General features: G+C 46.1%; 1 protein-coding gene across 1 annotated transcript in view; it reads left to right on the top strand.

The window, feature by feature from the left end:
• The window catches only part of LOC119458800 (actinia tenebrosa protease inhibitors-like), a 96,451-nt gene that overhangs the window by 50,782 nt on the left and 26,501 nt on the right, over positions 1 to 19,168 (top strand). The window lies entirely within an intron of this gene.

Here is a 19,168-nt window from a genome sequence, read left to right as displayed (position 1 = left end):
ATGCGATTTTCGACTATCACCGACTTCACTCGCCGCTATCGTTCGGCTCGAGTGTTACTTGATTGTATTGTTGGGCACAAGTTCACTCAATAAAGACTTGCATTTGTAACTCACAGTCTTGAAACTCCGTCGTTCTTCTCCTTCACTACAACATGGCAAAACTTCACGTGTGTCTCCGAGAAAATAGAGAAATATACCTACGGAAAAATTGGCCACTCGAGCCGTTTTGCGGCCGATCAAGTAAGGGTCTGACCACTGGCCAGGTGAAGTAGAGATGTCCGCTTCCACTTCACCTCAAGGGTAGCCAGCTTATAATACATCCAACTGACTGCGTCCACGCGTCCCGTTTCCATAGAGAGGTTTATGTTGCGCCGTCACGTGCTGCTGGTTACTCGCACCTCCCCCCGCATTTTAACGCGTAGCCTTGTTTTTGCGCTAAATTATTTCCATTTGTATGCAGAAAATATTTGCTATTTCTTGCGTAAATAAACCGGTTAGCAAGATGTTTGTTATGCTGGGTGAGTGTATATTGCACGTGTAGCATACAATATGAGCTCTTGCGCCCGTTTACCATGCAGCCACCAGTTTGTTCTTGCACCCGTCGCCCGGAAGAGCATGGGCATTGCTTATAATGTGTAATTTTCCAAAGGTAACTCGCAACAGCTTCGGTTTAAAGCACCGAATTTGTTACCTGTGGCTCACTCCTGTCCACACACACGTTTAATTTAGGGCGGCTCGAGCAGTGTAATGCGCATTTCGGATAGTTTTCGGAAGGCTGCTTACCACACTGTATATGGGCTGGAAACTGAACCTGGCAACGTTCAACATGCACACCCTCTCAAGTGAGGCTAGCTTAGCAAGACTATTTAATAAATCATCAGGAATTGCCTGGGATATTATTGGCTTAGTGAGGTTAGAATTGGTTAGGCTTATACTGACGGCCACGTCCTCTGCTACAGAGGTTTTCCAGATAATAGAGAATTCAGGGCAGGGCTTCTAGTCCACAATGACATAGCGGGCAGCATAGATTAATTCTACAGTTGCAACGAAAGGGTAGCAGTGATCGTTATAAAGTAGAATAGGACGTATAGAATGAAGTTAGTGCAAGCCTACTCCCCGACCTCCCGTCACGATGATGAAGAAAAAAGTTGTCGCAGTTTCACCTGAAAGGTGAAGCATCAATTGCGATAGCAAATTTGAAGAGAGCTATACGGAGTAATGATAGCAGCTTTATCAGCTGTATAAACTTGGACATGCAGCAGCACCGGCAACACGCAGAACTGTTGTCGACGCCGTCGGCGTTATGCCCGCGTTCGCTCAAAATGCGTGCGGCGTTGGTGACTGTTGCCGGAGCCTCTGATATAAATAGGCACTTGGTGCCGCAGCTAAACGTCGCCTCCCTTCCCTCCTCCTCCCTCCCACGGCCTTTCGTGCGTCGGAAGAAGGCACGTTTGCTCTACATATATGGTGATTGTAGAGGAGGAAAGAGACGCCTACTTCTGCAGCCCTTATGGGAGCACAGAGCAGAGCGCGCGTTTGTTCTCCGCCGTGCGTTCACTCCCCGTGAAAGCGCGCGTCCCTCGCGCCCTTTCACTCGCACATACAGCGTTCGGCGCGCGGCGACGATTTAATCTTCATTGACGTCATACGGAACCTCACGGCGACGGCGACGGCGACGCCGACGGCGACGCCGACGGCAGAAATCTGCTTTTGAGTGTCCATATAATTGCTATCGCAATAATAGAACAGTTTTATCAAGATGTTGAATTATCAATGGGAAAGGTGCAAACTCACTAACTGTACTCATGGGGGACTTCAATGCAAAAGTGAGGAAAAGGCAGGCTGGTGAGCAAGCAATTGCCAACTGCGGCATAAATTCTCGGAGCACTAGAGGACAGACTTCGGCAGATTTCGCAGAAAGGAATAGGTTCCGAATAATGAATACCTTCTTCAGGAAGCGCAGCAACACGAAGTGAACTTAGAAAACCCCCAGTGGAGGAACAAGGAATCAAATAGATTTCATACTATCTGCCGACCAAAAGCACAGTGCAGGATGTAGAAGTGTTAGGTAGGGTAAAGTGGAGTGACCATATGTTAGTGAGGGCTAGGATTTCCCTCAATATGAAGAGAGATAGAGTAAAATTAGTCAAGAAGAAACGGGCCAATCTATACGCAGAAAGGGTAAAAGCAGAGCAATTCAATTCACCAGCCTAGAACAGAAAGATGAATACAGCATAGAGTTAATAAATGAAACCGTAATAGGCTGATCTCAGAATCAGCAATTGAAGTGAGAGGTAAGGCACCAAAGCAACCAGTAGGTAAGCTCTCGCAAGTAACAAAGGGCCTAAAAAGAAACTACAAAACATGAAAGTGCCAAACTCAAGAGATCATAGAGAATTCGCAGAACTGTCAAAACCTAACAAGAAGAAAGTAAAGGATATTCGACCTTATTACGTGGAAAAGATTGAGGAAGCCGTAAAATATGGACGCAGCATGAAATCAGTGAGAAGAAAACTAAACATAGGACAAGGCAAAATAGATGCACTGAAAGATAAGCAGGGTAATACCATCAGCAATTTCGATGACATAGTAAAAGCAGAGAAATAATTCTATACTGACCTGTACTGACCTATACTGATCTGACCAGAGCAGCGGAAGTTAAGATGAACAGGATACAGCGGCTCATTCTGTAACTAGCGATGAAGTTGGAAGTGGCTTGCAAGGCATGACCAGTGGAAAAGCTGCTGGAGAAGATGGAATAGCAGTCGATTTATTCAAATATTGAAGCGACATCATGCTTAAAGAGCTCGCGGCCCTTTATACGCGATGCCTCACGACTTCAAGTGCACCAGAGAGCTGGAAGAACGCCAACATTATACTAATTCATAAGGGAGGCGTTAAAGAAAAAAAGAATTATTGATCCATTAGCTTGCTTTCTGTATTGAATCAAATATTCACTAAAATAATTTCCAATAGAATCAGGGCAACACTTCACTACAGTCAACCAAGAGAACAGGCTGCATATCAGGAAGGGATATCCTACGATGGACCCTATCCATGTCATCAATCAGGTAATGGAGAAATCTGCATGGTACAATCAAGCTCTCTATATGGCTTTCATAGATTGTGAAAATGCATTTGATTCAGTAAAGATACCAGCAGTCATAAAGACATTGCATAATGAGGGAGTACAGAAGGCATACGTGTATATCTTGGAAACTATCTACAACAATTCCACAGCTACCTTGGTTCTCTACAACAAAAGTATGCGCGGAAGTTAACTGTAAGCCTGCTGCTAGAAGCATTAGCTAGTTCTTTAATTGCTGCTGGGAGGGCTTAAGATGGTTGTTTTTCTTCAACCTGGTCTCACGGAACGAAAAGAATAGCATTTGGTCAGTGATCGTCGCTTGACCAGCGAAATACAATGGGAGGATGAAGTGCCAGTGGTAGGCGCCTGTCGCGGCAATGGTGCCGAGATTAGGCAGAGGTGCCGCTCATGACATGCCAATTATACCTGACACGTGGTCAAGCGAGTAGAGCCGGCTGGCACTGAGCAAATGTAGAGGGTGCGTACCGAAGCCACTAGCACCCAAGAGTACACAAAGTGAACTAAAGAGGAAATATCGGTGATTCGTCACGTACATCGCGTGCAGGTGACCTGACAGCAAAAGCTTCGATGTCCGTGACTGTCGCTGGCTCCTGATGTGCGCGTGCCGGGTGGATAATGGGCACAGAGAGCGTGAACGCAGTACGCATTATTCACCACGTGCACATTTTTATGGTAACTGCGTTTGACAAGGCGTTTCGGAGACCGTTGGCAATTGACCATCCTAAAAAGCTTCTCTGAGCAAGCATTTACTGAGTAGGGGTACGTGAGCCCAAAGTGTTGGTTGACAGGTTTCACTGACGTATGCCCGCAGCTACTACGCTATTGGTGTTTCTAAAAAGTGCGAGCGGGGAAGGGGTAAATCACCTCGGCTTGCAGGTACTGCCTGCTTATTAGGATTTTATTGAATCCATTGTGCTGGGCGCTGTGGCTTTGCCAGGGAGCACGCATGCTATGCATCTGTAACCCCCCCCCCCCCCCTTTCTTGGAACGTGGTTGTTATTTGAATTTTTTTTGAGGGAGAGGGAGAAAGACACTGTCAAAGGTGCTAAAAAAAAGGCGGGCGCTTGGTAGAAGCGCAATACTGGAAGCGCCGGCGAACAACACGATCCTAGCACAGGATTCGTGATTGGTACGTCGGCGGACCACTCACAACCACTCGGTGGCGATTGGGTGGTAAATGCTTGGGGCGGGGCACCGAAGGGTAGAAAACGTGGCCCCGCTGCCCCGTCCAAGCGTTCTGGACAAACTTCGGTGCTATGCACCATCGATTATGTCGATATAGGGTCGCCCTATGTGTACGAGTTCCGTCTTATATGTGTTTAGTATGTGTATTTGTAAATTCTTGTAAATAGTTGTGAATAGAATTGTTTTCTTTCTCAATCGTCATCGGTGTCTATTTAAACTCAGCGAACCCGTCGCCGCTATTCGTAGCGGCAGAACTCCTCACTTGCGTAAATCGTCTCTGGCGGTGCGTCTCGGACGCCCAAGTAGAGGGGTGGAACCAAGAAGAACCTGAACTTTACTTTGACCTTCTTTTCTGTATCCTCTGAGGCCGTCAATTAACAGTTGGTAGCTTGGTGCTTCACAGTCCCCTTTCTTCTGTCCCCTTTTCATGACATGTAGATTGCGCTACAATCAAGTATACCTAAAAAGTCAGTGAATAACTCTATACTTGTTTATTAGACGTAAGGCTGTGTTTTCAGCCGACCACACGGGCTGAAAATATGTGTCTTGCGATTAGGAGTCACTCCTTTCTTCCACATCATCTCAATCTAAATTAACGAAGAGGAAAATTGTGTAAACATTCTTTTCGAACATGTTGGAGAGGTCTTGGCATCATGATTTTGAAGCAAACTACCTAAAGCAAGCCGAACGCCTCACAGCAGCCAGTTACACAGAAACGATCATTTTATTAGTCACTCAGGTTATCGGCGAGAAAAAAAAACACCGTAGAGGTGAAGGCGACTGGGGAGGGGCGAGGGGAGGCGATAAGAACGGTGAGCAGCGCGAAAATGTCACCGCGATTTCCAATATGCACCAAGTCTCCCTGTATATGACGAACATAGGACAGTGCTTTGATGCTCAGGTTGTTTTACCAATCCCAACGAGCTGTCTCAGATGGCAAGGAGGGCCTTGCACTTAAAGAAACACAGGATTCATTGTACCGTGAAAAACAACTCTGTACGTGGACTGTGTACCAGGTGTCGTATACATCATTCTCATGTCTTGCGGTGCTTGTTATGTAAGCCAAAAGGGCAGATGTCTGAATGAGAGCCTGCGCGAGCACACAAATAATGTCAGTAATGGAAATAAAATTTTTCTTGCTGTGCATTCTGGCAGGTGTGGTTGTAGTCCACACTCCTAGCACTTGAGTGAGAAAATGTCAGTATAAACAAACACCCGGAATTGGAGAAGCAGCAGAAATGGCTAGAGAGCACTTTCCTTGTGCCAGCAAGTACTTGCTGGCCCTCGCTAATAAATAAATCCGATTCTAAGTTGAAGGTATCAGGCTCAGCAGGCGAAAATTATTGAACGGGGCTTTGATACGACGTTTTTTCATGTCAACTGTTTTACGTAATCTTTTGTACGCATGCATATATATTGCATACTTGTCCCTAAATTGCCAGTTGTAAATAAACGCTGTTGCCGTCTGATTTTCTCCTTCTGTTTCCGTGGCATTGTTAACGTTAAGTTTGTCTGGATATTACTCAAGATAACTGCAACTTTATAAGCGCGGGCAAGTTATTTTCATACAGTATGTTACAGCAATACGCTTAGGTACACTATCAATATTACCAGAGATGGGAGGTGCCTAAATCGGAACACTCATTCGAATTTTCAATTTTCATAATTTTTAGGCATAGCAAGCAAGGCGTGCTCGGAAAGGGGCCCGGAAACTGGGACATGTAGGGCTGCTATACCAAAGTGGTATTACAATGCTGAAAATAAGACATGCTACCGTTTTCTTTATGGTGGATGTGGAGGAACCAGCAATAATTTTCAATCCTGTAACGACTGCATGAAGCAATGTTGCAGTAAGTAAAATGTTTCAATAAGGCTTCCTGGCAAGTAGTCGTAAAGAACAGTTGATAAAATAGTGTAGTGTTAACCAAGGTGTTGACGACAAAGACGAGACGCACATGGTTGCTCTAAACCATTCGACGGATAAATGTTGATCATGTCTATCTATTGTATCTTTTATTGCGATAGCAATTACATGGCCACCCCAAGCGCATTTCTCCCGACGCCGTCGCTATCATGTTCCGTATAAAGTCCAAGGGTGATAACACTGTCGCCGCGCGCCGTATGCTGTATGTGCGAGTGAAAGCGCACGAGGGGAGCTGACGATGCGGCTCAATCTAGTGCGCGGATGAGAGGGAAGCTGACAGAAAACGCGCCGTCTTCTGTCGCGCGACAGGCCTTGGGGGATGGAAGGGAGAGATGAGGGGGGGGGGGGGGGGGGGGGCGTCGAGCGCACGCAGGGAGAACCGCCGATCGCGGCTGGATCTCGCGCGCGCAGGAATGGACGCGGGCAATCAGAGCGAGAGGTAGGGGGAGCCGCGTTCTACTCCGGCACCTTCTGCGTACCTTGCACGGCCATGCGCGCTCGCGTAATAGCTTGAAAGCGATCTGCAGGCGGCTCATACTTATGTGCGTGCGGTGTTTTCGCCGCTCATTTAGCGTTAACGGGCTAGACAGCACGAAGGTCACTTCGTTCGCTGCTGCTGGCGCGCTTTCTGACGCCAGCGTTTTGACAGTGCCCGCGGTCATCGAGTGTGATGTGTTCATGTTTGATTATGCGTGCTGACACCGTACTTGTTAACTTAGTTAGTAAGCCAATAATTCCAAATTTAGACGACTGATAAAACTACTATCCTTATTTCGTATTGCTGTCTACTAATTTGCGGCGTGCCTCACAATCAGAACTGGTTTTGGCACGTAAAACCCCATAAAGAAGTACGAATTTGCTATCGCAATCGATACTTTGCCTTTCGGGCGAAACTGCGTCTTTTTTTCGTGTTTATAATTCACTTATTCGTGTCTGAATTGCATCGTATTTCACGCGCAATTACGATGATTCCATTGAATCTAGTTGGCCCTCATGCAACCTAGGAGACGCTTGATGTATTCATAAGTCTCGGCTGCCGCGCATCTGTGGTAGCCATCTGTCAGAACATCGAGCATTGAACCCCAAATGCTGCTCGGCGTCCCTGGGCTGCAGGAGGACATGATACGAATCACACATCTGGGCGAGGCGGGCTTTGCGAGATTGAGCCGCTTTGGCGTAGAAGACGCGTACGTAACGTACGTAACGCGTGTCGGCAGTCTCATTGGCCGGTCGAACGGCCGCAGCCTTCGCGTGCTTGCGTTTCCTCTCTTCTGCGTCAACAGCTGTCTTGTGGTGCGACAGCATGCTGCCCTTACAAATCCCTCGGGGGTAACTTATACTGATGAGTTTTCAGCGTGCCAGGCAGTGGTGCTCGAAGCCAGTTACGTCACCCCTGTGATACCAGAATCGCTGAATAATTTGCCGCCTATATAGTTCGGCGCGTTGAACGTGACCAGCGGAATCGCTGCAGTCAACTGTTGCCGCAGTGCATGCGCACAAGTGCGCTTTGAGCGTGCGCTTTTTGTTTGGTGAAGACGGAAACTCATCATGCTCTCTTCAGTACACCTCAACTGCATGTCAGCATGTTGCCGGCCGGCCACCAAATGGCGCGTGTTTTAATCGGGTCTTGCGGCTTCGGCGCTACATGGGACATGTTTTATTTTTCTGCAATACGCTCTGGTGCTGAAATTATTGAACGAAACTTTCCTGAAAATAAACGCTTCATTCATTCATTCATTCATTCATTCATTCATTCATTCATTCATGCATTCATTTATTTCCGCACCAAAGCGCGCAGACGCCGGACTGTATGAAGAACAAGAAATGTTACTATTCGAAGCAGTTTACACGATTCTATGCAGTTACAATTAAAGTCGCCATAAGCGGCGGTATGAATAGTCCTAATGCCGAAGACAAATCAGAATGGCAGCAGACAGCATAGACTGAAGAAAAATAATATGCAGATCCCACACACTGTGGGAATAGATGTAAATGAAGCTTTCCGCGATGTTTGCGTTCATTGGCGGTATTTGTTGGTGATGTTGACGGCATGCGACCGTCGTGATGTGATGGTAAATGCTACTGCTTTCGTAACTAAGTTCTTTTTCCCCAATACAACTCGCCATTGGAATCGGTTACCACGTGATATTACGAAAATAACTCCAAATGATATTCTGTGCAGTCGCTTGATGATGTAACACTATAGTCATAAACATGTTGCGCTGTTTCTATCTTGTGTTGTCTGTGTTATGTTTCTTTTCTTTTTATTTTATGGAATCATCTCCCCCACTGTAATTTCACATTGAAGGCGCTGTGGGTACTGTGGCAAATAAATAAAATTATATAAATAACTAAACACCTTGCCTGCACCGCTTGTCTTTGGCAATGAATTGTGACTTGCCGTATCAGACAACAATATGGCCAGTTCACTATCTTTCAGGATGTTTCAGTTTAGTTCACTTTCTATTCCTTGCTGTTTCGTCTCTTGGCGTTTTGTCTTCACAACCGGCCATAATTACGGATATAAGATTTTTTTCCGTAGAGGTTAGTGATGTGCTCGCTCATTGACGTTATGCGCCCCAAATTTCATTACACTCTCCTGTTCTGCTTGGCGCGAGAGACTTCGCTAGGACGGATAGGCATATACAAAGCGCGTTCCCTGCTGCCTCGACAGTTTACTTTCAAGGCTGCCTCATCTAAGGAAAATACAAGGCATATTTTGCTTAGGAATCGCTTATATAATTGCCTGTTTGCGTGGAGCAGCAGGTTACCTGTTGTTCTTCGGAACCGACCCACTCGCCAGTGGGCAGACATGATTGGAGACAACTGACGTCGGCTAGAATTAATTTCCGTGCCAGCGAAAGCCTGATTAATAATGGTGCTGAAAGATTTTAGCGAAACTTGATAGGCCTATGCCGGAATGTTGTCCTTGTGAGCGGTTTTGTTCCTATAGACACAGATATTGAAAAATCGACACATTCCACGTCAAGAGCCACACTGTCTGGCACATTCCACGTTCAAGATTCCAACAATGGAACGAAGCCTGCTCGGCAGCAGACGGACGCATGCGCACGGGGGGAAAATTCTTCTTAAGCACCTGCTTGATGATAAACAGACCAACGGTAACCAGAGGCTCGCCGTAGATAGACTAGTGCATAATCAAAAAGAGGACGGTCATTCTGACACGTCCCTTCTCCGAGATCTGGCACGGAAGTATCTTCCGATAGGGAAGGATTAACTACGGGAATGCACTCAATACGTGCGGAAGGATGCATCAAAGCTCGATGATCCGTTTTCGGAGGCAGATATCAGGGAGGTCTTCCACAATCTCAATGGCAGGTCGGCCCCTGGGCCGGATGGCATAACCAACCGGGTCTTGAGGAACCTGGACGACCGGTCTATTAGCACCATTGCGAAGGAAATAAACAAGGTATTGGAGGAAGGTAATGTTCCGGACTCGTGGAAGCAGGCGACGGTGGTACTGATTCCTAAGCCTGGAAAGCCCCCAAGCCTGGACAACCTCCGGCCCATTTCGCTCACGTCATGTTTAGTTAAGGTTGCAGAGCACGTTATACACAACAGGATCTCAAAACACACAGAGCGCGAGGGGTTGTTCCGTACAATATGGTAGGGTTTAGACCATCACTTTCTACGCAGGACGTCATGCTACTGCTTACAAGACAGGTTATTGACAACAGGACTAGAGATGTCAGGGGCATTCTTGCACTAGATTTGTCCAAAGCCTTCGACACCGTGTCTCACGACTACATCTTAAATGAGATTTCGGCATTGAACTTGGGAGGTAGATTTTTCGCGTTTGTGGAGTCCTTCTTGAGGGGCAGGACGGCGGTCGTCAAGGTGGGGCATCCAAATCAGAACCATTCGCGCTAGGAAACAGAGGCACGCCACAAGGGGCGGTGATCTCGCCCCTCCTGTTTAACATTGCAATGCACGAGCTCTCGAAGCGGCTGGCCGCCGTACCAAATGTGGGACACGCGCTTTACGCCGACGACATTACGATCTGGTGCCCGGGAGGCTCGGAGGCGGCCGTGGAACAGGCGCTACAGGAGGCCTTGGACGTGACCGAGTCCTTCCTGGAGGGCACGGGTCTGCGACTCTCCCCGACGAAGTCAGAGCTCATGTCAGAGTTCGGGGGCTCAGGCCGCTTGAGCAGATCCCCATAGATGTGTACACGCGGTACGGCCAGAAGATCCCCAGGGTGAATTCGATAAGAATTCTACTATTGTTGCTCGATGCCAGGGGCTGTAATGCCAAAACCATTGCGCACCTGACCGCCAAAACCAAGAATATCCTCAGATTAATTATGAGAAGGGGGGCCAAGGCGAGGACAACCTACCTAGGGCGCATCACGCTTTTCTTATGAGCCACATCAACTATGTGGTCTCGGCCCTGCAGTGGACTAAGACTGAAAGGGACAAGCTTGACACGTTGATGCGGAAAAGCGTCAAGAAGGTACTGGGTATTCCGGTCATGGCGAGCACGGACAGACTAATGCAGCTCGGCGTTCAAAACACCGCCCTCGAACTAATAGAGGCGCAACAACACGGATCACGAGGCTTTCGGGCTCCAGCACGGGTAGGCGCCTCTTGGAGGCGGCGGGCTTGCGGCCGCGTTACAGTCACAGTGAGGCGGTTCAGCTGGACGAGAACTCCAGAGGGACCTACGTCGTCGGTCCCTTCCCTAGAAACGTTCACCCACAGCATAATGCGGGCAGGCGAGCAGCTCGTGCCAGGACGATTTTAAAGACAACGGTCGGCATAAAAACCTTCGTGGACGCAGCTCAATATGGGCGCTCCGGTAAATTCGCGGTCGCGGCGGTCAGCGAGAAGGGTGAGCTCCTATCTGCGGCCTCGGTAGACGCTGTCACGGCCGACGTGGCAGAGCAGGTGACGGTTGCGCTGGCAGGATTCTAAAAGGCCGTATATCTACACTGACTCGCGCGGCTGTCAGGGCTTTCGCTTGGGGAACGGTTGCGAGAAAGGCGGAGGTGCTTCTGAAGAGCAAGTCCAGAACTAATTCTGACTCCGTCCATTATATTACGTGGTCCCCCGCTCACATGGGCAACAACGTGCTGCCGGGCCGCCCGAACCCCAATGAGATTGCTCACCGCCGTGCGCGAGAATTCACGCGCCGCGACGGCGGTGAGGCTTCATTAGATCCGGAGGAGCTCGGCCACAGCGACCCCTTATTAACTTTCCATTAGATAATTTCACACTATAAAGAGAAACGCGCACTTCCCGCCTCCACACCCAAATCTATGTAGAGCTCAACCATTCGCGCTTAGGATGCTTCAGGCGAGGTAATATCCCTCGCGAGGTTTCCTAAGCAGGATTAACACAGAAATTGGCCCACAGTGCCCGGATTGTGGGGAGGAGTTTAGCACTCTAGCCCATATGCTTTGGCAGTGTCTTGCGTCACAGGATACGTCACTCACTAGCGAACAGGACTGGAACGAGGCCATCTATAGTACGGAACTCAAGCTCCAGTCCATGGCCGTCCAAAGGGCCCGTGAACGAGCGGAGAGGCTTTGCCTCCCGATTCCGACATGGGAGCAGCCAGCGGCGAGCCGGGGGCCCCAACGGGTCTCCGCCGGCTAGTGCCTCAGGACCTCAATAAAAGTTGATTGTCTGTCTGCCCGTTCCACGTCAAGAATCCGGATTACATGTATAAATGACGTTATTCTTGGTAATGCATCAACCATATTTTTATGATGGGTATGTGATTCGCTTCTATCGGCTTCTTTAGTGATCTTGCACTGCATACATTACCGACAAAAGCGCTCTTCTCCCTATAGTGGGACCGCTGACAAAAACTCCTCGTAGATGACTTTGGTAGAATAAGATGCCAACGGCGTTGGTGTAAATAGGTTGACATTTCAAGTGTACATAGTTCATTGTGTTTATTCAACTAGCAGCTGGACTTAAATTGGCATTTTCATTATGAAGGAACGTTGCTTTCTGGATTCTCTAAATGAGAGGAGCAAGGACTCCTGCCAGGTTGTTCTCTTCACTTTTGACTTCTAATACATTCTTACAAGATGTCATCTGTTTTTAGGCAACGACGTAGTTTGTTTTATGGGGTGAGGTGAGAGTAATATTCGGTAGTAGGCAGGCCCGATAAATTCTGTACAACCAAAAATATATCTGATATGGATGGTTCAGAGATCGACAATATGGCTGAGGGGAAGCTGGAAATGGAATCGTTGTGTTCAGCGTAAGCATAGAACATGGCCATAGGTTATCGTCAGATAGGCAGTGCTCGACAAGAAACTCATATTTGCAAGAAAGTCTCCAGAAATACAACCGATGGCATATACGTTCTTTGTCTTGTATTCGATGGGCAATTCGACAAGGAGATCATATCTGTTGGCATATCGCTACTGCAAAGGCAATTAAAATATCTTTTGGGCATGCACGCTCCAGTGTCGGAGGACTGCGTTTGACCCATACCGTCGCTACTCAGCAAGTTTTCACGACTGCTGCCAGTACCCCGAAGTCAATACGTGGACTGAAAACAGCGGTAACGGACTTGTTCAATAAGTAAAAGCCTTAGCTGACGCATTTGCAAGTATCTCAACCATATACACACAATGGAGGCCAGAGAACCAGCTATGTTGCTGTTCGAGCATATGTGAAGGAGAGTGCACTGCAGCGCCTGTTGCCCTGCTCCAGTTCGGCTGTGTTCCCAGACAACTGCAAGGTGTCATTTACATACCTGAGGCTGACCAGATCATAGCATTTACATAGTGGAACCACATACTGACGTGTGGACTGTCAGAGCCATGTAGGTATGTAGTAGTCTCATTTTGTCATAAGCACATTAGAGGTCGCCTTCAAATGACATCTGGCATCGGGATTTCCTTTGCTCGAGGTATTTGTCATACCCACAGAAGGCTTGGGAAGAAGTAGCGATCAGAGCTGCTTGGAAACCTGCCCAGCACCTCTGAGCATAACCACTACAATGGTCCTTCACAGTGGCGACACCACGCAGTCGTGCTCCTGGAAGGAGTTTGTCTTGTCGTCTGGCCATACAAAGCTAGCAAACATATTGTTGCCACTTTGTGCCTAAGGGTGTGATCTGCGGAAGGATAAATATCTTGAGCTGTCGATACAGTCAGTAATGGTAGCTCTGGTGCAGCAAAGCTAGACTTGAACGAAACGGCCAATGACCAAATTGATTCTGCAACGAAAAGACAGCTTGTGCGATCTTGATCAAGCATCTACGCTAACCACTCAAATACCTAGGTAGTCGGGGCAAAACTGAATGGTAGGGCAATGGTATCGATATACAAATAGTAAGGATGGCATTCCTCTTCAACGCGGAAGTTGTACTCCACGGAGGAATCTTGACGGCAAGAGAAAGGTGAATGGTATGTCTTACCAACGAGAAGATATAGGACAGAAATATAAGAGGCCAGAACAGCTCCATTGCATAGTGCTTGACGAGCGATGGCCCGAAAGCTGTCTTTTCATCCGCGCAGTTATTGTAACGGTGGAGATGCTTAACCACCTTTTCGAACCAACTTCTCGCATTTTGGTTGAACTTCATGTCCACTGGTGTTCCAGTGCCTGACCTGACCCACATTTTCATTCTTTTCGAAGCACTTTACCATGAATCATAGAAAATGTCTTCAATGTAGTCTTTATTGATGCACAATTAATATTTTATATTATGTAGACATTGTGTGGAAAGGCTTGCATGAATATGTTCTAAACACGCTTCCCGTTTGACACAAACATACATTAGTAACATCTTTAGGCAAGTGCACATTAGCGACCAACAAAAAGTGCCTATTTTTACCGTTTACCTATTTTCCTCGCTGCTTTCTTGCTTCCTCTAAATCTACAATGTCACGTTATTTAGGAGCAAGAAAAGCGTTGCAGACTGCTGGACGACGTAGCTTTGCACATGGTTGTTGTAATTGCTCCATGAAGCATCTTTTTTTAAGAGCAGCAGGGTGTGATGCCTGTCGTACTAGATGCGGGAACGACTAGAGACGACAGCAGAGCTGAACCGGAGTGCAAGCTTGTTATCCATCCCACCTTATTCTGCTACACCATACGGTTCACAATTCACACTAGAGCACTCGATTGTTTTGTCAATTAACCAACGCCTGTAAATGGTGCGACGAATGGCATGTGCGCGCTGAGGATGCAATCCTTCATTGATGCTTTTTAGAAGCACTATATTGAAAAAGCCTATAACTTTCTGATTGTGAGCATGGTGCTAAATTTCCTTATGATCATTAAAGCAGCTTTCATTTAGAAGCAGAATAAAAATGCAGATCGCAGAAATCTTTGCAATACACATGACGCCATAAAGGCGCATGGAAAGTCTCAAGTTGCAGAAGCGCCCCGAACGGGCAGCTTTACTTCCGTGTGGTGCTATACAATTTATCCAAGATTAAGTGCGCAGCTAAATTTCGATTGCAGCTTTGGTGCAAAATAAAACACTAACTTGAATGTGTGAAATGCCTAATGAAGGGCACCTAAGATTATTTTCCTTTACTCCAAAAAAACATTTACAAAGACACTTGTATGGAGACGCATACGTTGTTCTATATGACGATTAACATGATTAACTTGTTAATCATGTTAGTAAAGGTTCCATCACATTACGCATAGTAAAGGTTCCATCACCTTAAGCATAGTAAAGGTTCCATCAATTTACGAATACAGGCTTTTCCGCCACTACAAATTATGTACAAGAAAACCGGACAAGGCTTTGCAAAACATAGCCAATCTTAAGATCAACGCCGTTGCATATAAAACACGTAATCCGGAACAGTGGGACGTAGCACGATGTCGTACTAACTATAGTAAACAGAGGCTCCGATACCACCTACCTTCACTGTTGAACCGGGGACAACAAAAAAAAGGTGTTGAAATTCAAACAGAACATGGCACGAGCTTCGTGACTTGTCCTTGTAAATATTCTATAACTTTATTAAAGACGATAGTCTTTCTTGGGGAACTTAAACGCTGAAAATTTGGTCTGTCTGTCTGTCTGTCTGTCTGTTTGTCTGTCTGTCACCCGATTCAGCCACCCGGCCAAAGTTGAACCACTTGCTTACCGCCCACACTACTTAAACTGGTACGGCTGTTCATACTTGTGAACGCTATCGATCACAAAGTAAATATTACGCATATCTGAGGCGCAACATCACTAGGTAAGTATTAGGAGGTGTGTTCCTTTAATAGAAAATACATAGATACTTAACTCTAAAGACCCTAGTTTCTTAAGCTGCGCTGAAAATGCCATGCTATGCGCGCCGACGAACGACGTTCCCCGACTGCGCGCCGACGAGTGCCCTCTGCCATGGAGGAAGGAAACCCTTTGCACAAGCTCATGTTTCCCGATGTATTGCCAGATGGCGACCATGTCTCACGCAGCGCCTCCTCAATGTTATCAATGCCAGCCAGATGCGGCCGATTCAACATAAAGGAAGCGCTGTCTGAGTCAGGGCAAAACATAAATGGCCGCTTGATGAAGTAATGCGGTAAAATGAAATCTGTTCAAACAAACCTCCATTGCATTTATCATGCCAGGACGGAAATGGTACGAGAACAGCATCACGGGTGGCCGCGGATCAGACCAGCACTCATGTAGTACGGCCGGCAGAAGACTATCGTCTTTCGACGACATTTGCAGCGAAGCACGCAGATACGCGGCAATTTTTTCATTTGACTGTGTATTTGCACCAATCCTTCCAATGTTCCCGCTGTTTCTCTATGTTGCCTTGTTAGCTTGTTTAATGTAGCTAAAACTGTTTACATCAGGTTCCTGTTATCCTAATGTTTAACAATCTTCTACCAACATGTATAATTATTCCTGTGTATGTATTGTTTTTCATTTTCTCCGATCTTATTCATTTCTTATATATTTTTTGTCCTACGCACTGTCCGTTGCTGCCATTCTAAGGGGGCTGTCACCCCGTCAAGCTAGTCATTGCAGTAGCTTTTTGTGACTGCTCCAATTTTTTCCAATTTCTTGGAAAGACAAATAAAGCAAATCAAATCAAATCAAACATAATTGTTACAACAAAAAAATTCACACTGTATTTGTTGTGTTTGCTTACAGAAAAAGACAAGATTGAAGAAAAATGCAACAAAGAATGACCTCAGAAATGGGCATAAAAAGCATATCGAATAAAAGTTTGATAGAATGAGGCTGGCAAGAGCGTTGAACTTATTTGAGCTTGTGTTCTTATGAATATAGTTCTATAGTTATCTATGGATTACTATAGTTCCTAAACAAAGTGAAGTATAAAGATTCCATGGAACCCAACGGCAGTTGAACGGTTACTTAAGGTAACTATTCGAGACATGTATTACCGCGAAGAACTTGACGTGAGGCACTGATATAATGAGACAAATGTTACCATGTGCATGTAGTTGAGTGTTGTTTTGTTGAATAAGGTTAGTGTAACAGAACATACCGACCACATCATTATAATACAACCATCCAAACACAATGAAATAAACCAACTGCTAGATTCGTTTCTTCAAATTCAGATAACAAACTTGTAGGGAAATAGCCCGAGGCATGCTCATTTACCGACTGGAGCCGACTGAACGAATCACGAATCGTATATTGTTGAAGATGTGAACGCACACACAACTAGGTGGGAATATTCTCACTGCGATGCAAGACGGCGTCTTGGAGGCACGCCAAATGGAGTACGCCAGAGGAGATACGCCAAACTGCAACATACACACGATAAAAACCTGACGTGAAGGTGGCATGTACGAACGAAGAATGTGCGATTGGCTACCCCAGCATGTTCCTAGTGACGTGTCCTATATTTCTGAAGAACGGCCGCGCTCGAGCCGAGTCCTGAATAGATGAGGACAAGCTAAACAATTTTTGAAAATTACGACAAATGATATCTCAGGACTAGTTGCCGCCGTTTGGTGAGGTGTGTGCATAGCCACATGCACTATTATAAGAATCGTTCGCAAAAAAAAAAAAAAACGAGCTGAAATTCATGAAATAAAGGAACAAAGGACCATGTTTTTGATAGCATTCAAGCCTACTCAGTAGCAGCAGCTTATACCGACTTCTGCCGAACAATATTACGAATTGCCGAGATTGTTTTCTACGCTAGTCGATGGCCAAACTGCGGTGTACGATCAGCATCTAAAGGAGGGAGCCCTCAGACTCGACGCATGTTTACCTAAAACAGAACGAGTACCTCTTCTATCATGAAGGCCCACCAATGATGTGTCACTCCTCTTTCAGCGTCTTCATTATACACTAAAGTCGAACAAATAGCCAGGTAACATGTATGATGACTTTGATCACATACGTCCAACGCACTTAACATAAACGACAGGAAGATCAACCAAGTATGTCGCACCATGAAAACCAAACAACTAGATCCGTCTAATCTACCTTTCGAAACACTAAAGGAGTACTGGTTGATATTTACGAAGTTCCCGAAAGTCCTGCGTAAAGCATGATATTACGAACTGTGAAACTTTGAAAACATGACACGTTTTTTTTTCTTTTTTGCTGCTATACTACGTCTCGAAATTCCATATCTGACGTTACCGACAATATATTGACGTCAGCACACAGAGAAAGCTTCTGCTGACGTCATGTAGCAATAACACCAGGTGTGATGACGTTCTTCGCACACAAAAAGAAAAAAGAATTGGGAAGAATGCTGCGTGCAAATTTTCAGGCTCTGCTCACGTGTGGTAGCAGCACCGCCATGATACATGCAGTTTCTAAGTGCCGAAACGGAGTGATAGAACCAAGTAAATGACTTACATGTTTGGGGTGCTCTGACGCATTCCGTCATTCCTTCTTTTGCTCAGGACGTTCGGAATATCAATTATGCATAAAAAAAGAACCAGTCGAAAATGTCATGTTGCTGCTTCTGTAAAGGATACGTCCGACGCATCTTAACGCAAGCCTTTCTGAGCTAGAAGCGTTGCTTCTGAGCAAGAAGCACCTCAAAAATATAAGAGCTTTCCTCACTTGGTGTGAGAAGAATATCATACATAGCCCAAAGAGGCAGAACTATTATGGCAAGCGGAGTCCATTGGCCATCATTGCGCGGTCAAGCAAGGGTTTTAAACATGCTTGATCATGTGAGACGACTTGCGTGCACCAAATAACTCTTTTTCACTCCAATACTTTAGGATGTAGGATTGATTGGGCTAACGCAAAAGAAAAATCCGGGAGCTCCTACTTTTACATTCAAGTAAAACATATAAATTAGAAAATATTAATGGAACCTCCATAACATTCTCTCTAGGATAATGTGATAAAAAACAAATAATACACACTAGACATACGCTGGACAGAGAAAACGCACACTGAGTTGTATGCTGTAGTATTGATAGCTATGCCAACCTATTGTTTTCTTTGTTACAGTATCCTGAATTTGACGCAATACGTAAAATATTACATAGACTGAAGTGCAAGATGGTTCCACACCGATGCGAAATAGATATTTTGCCCCAGCGGGGACACTGTATATTTACGAGATGTAACAGTAAGGGAGGAAGATGGGTGGGTTGGAAAGGATGCACACTTACTTATCATCGCGAAAACAACTAAATACACAGAGGTAGAGGAGACACGACGAGTTGCGTACTTCTACTCCTCCTAAAAGTATTTTGTGATAAAGACATACACAGTGTCATTAATTAGCCGTTTGGGTAGGTATGTAACGGCTGATACACAGCGCGTTGCCCCTAGGTTCAAATCAGTCCTTGCAATAAATGTTCCTTGCTGTTAGCAGTTGCCCTTGGGTGCTTCAGCAACGGTCGGAACCATTGCCGACAATTTCGCCAAGCTCTCTTTATTCATTCTACCAATGCCGTCATTTAGACTCCACTTGTTGTCGCCGAACATTTCGGCGATCTACTTACGTAGCATTCTCTCTGCGGCAATACCCCCTCCTCCTCTTCTAACTG

This window comes from Dermacentor silvarum, chromosome 7 (assembly GCF_013339745.2).
Source record: "Dermacentor silvarum isolate Dsil-2018 chromosome 7, BIME_Dsil_1.4, whole genome shotgun sequence".
In the NCBI taxonomy this organism is placed as follows: Eukaryota; Metazoa; Arthropoda; class Arachnida; order Ixodida; family Ixodidae; genus Dermacentor; species Dermacentor silvarum.
Note: the sequence above shows the minus strand (reverse complement) of the source record. Positions and strands in the feature narration are given on the sequence as shown.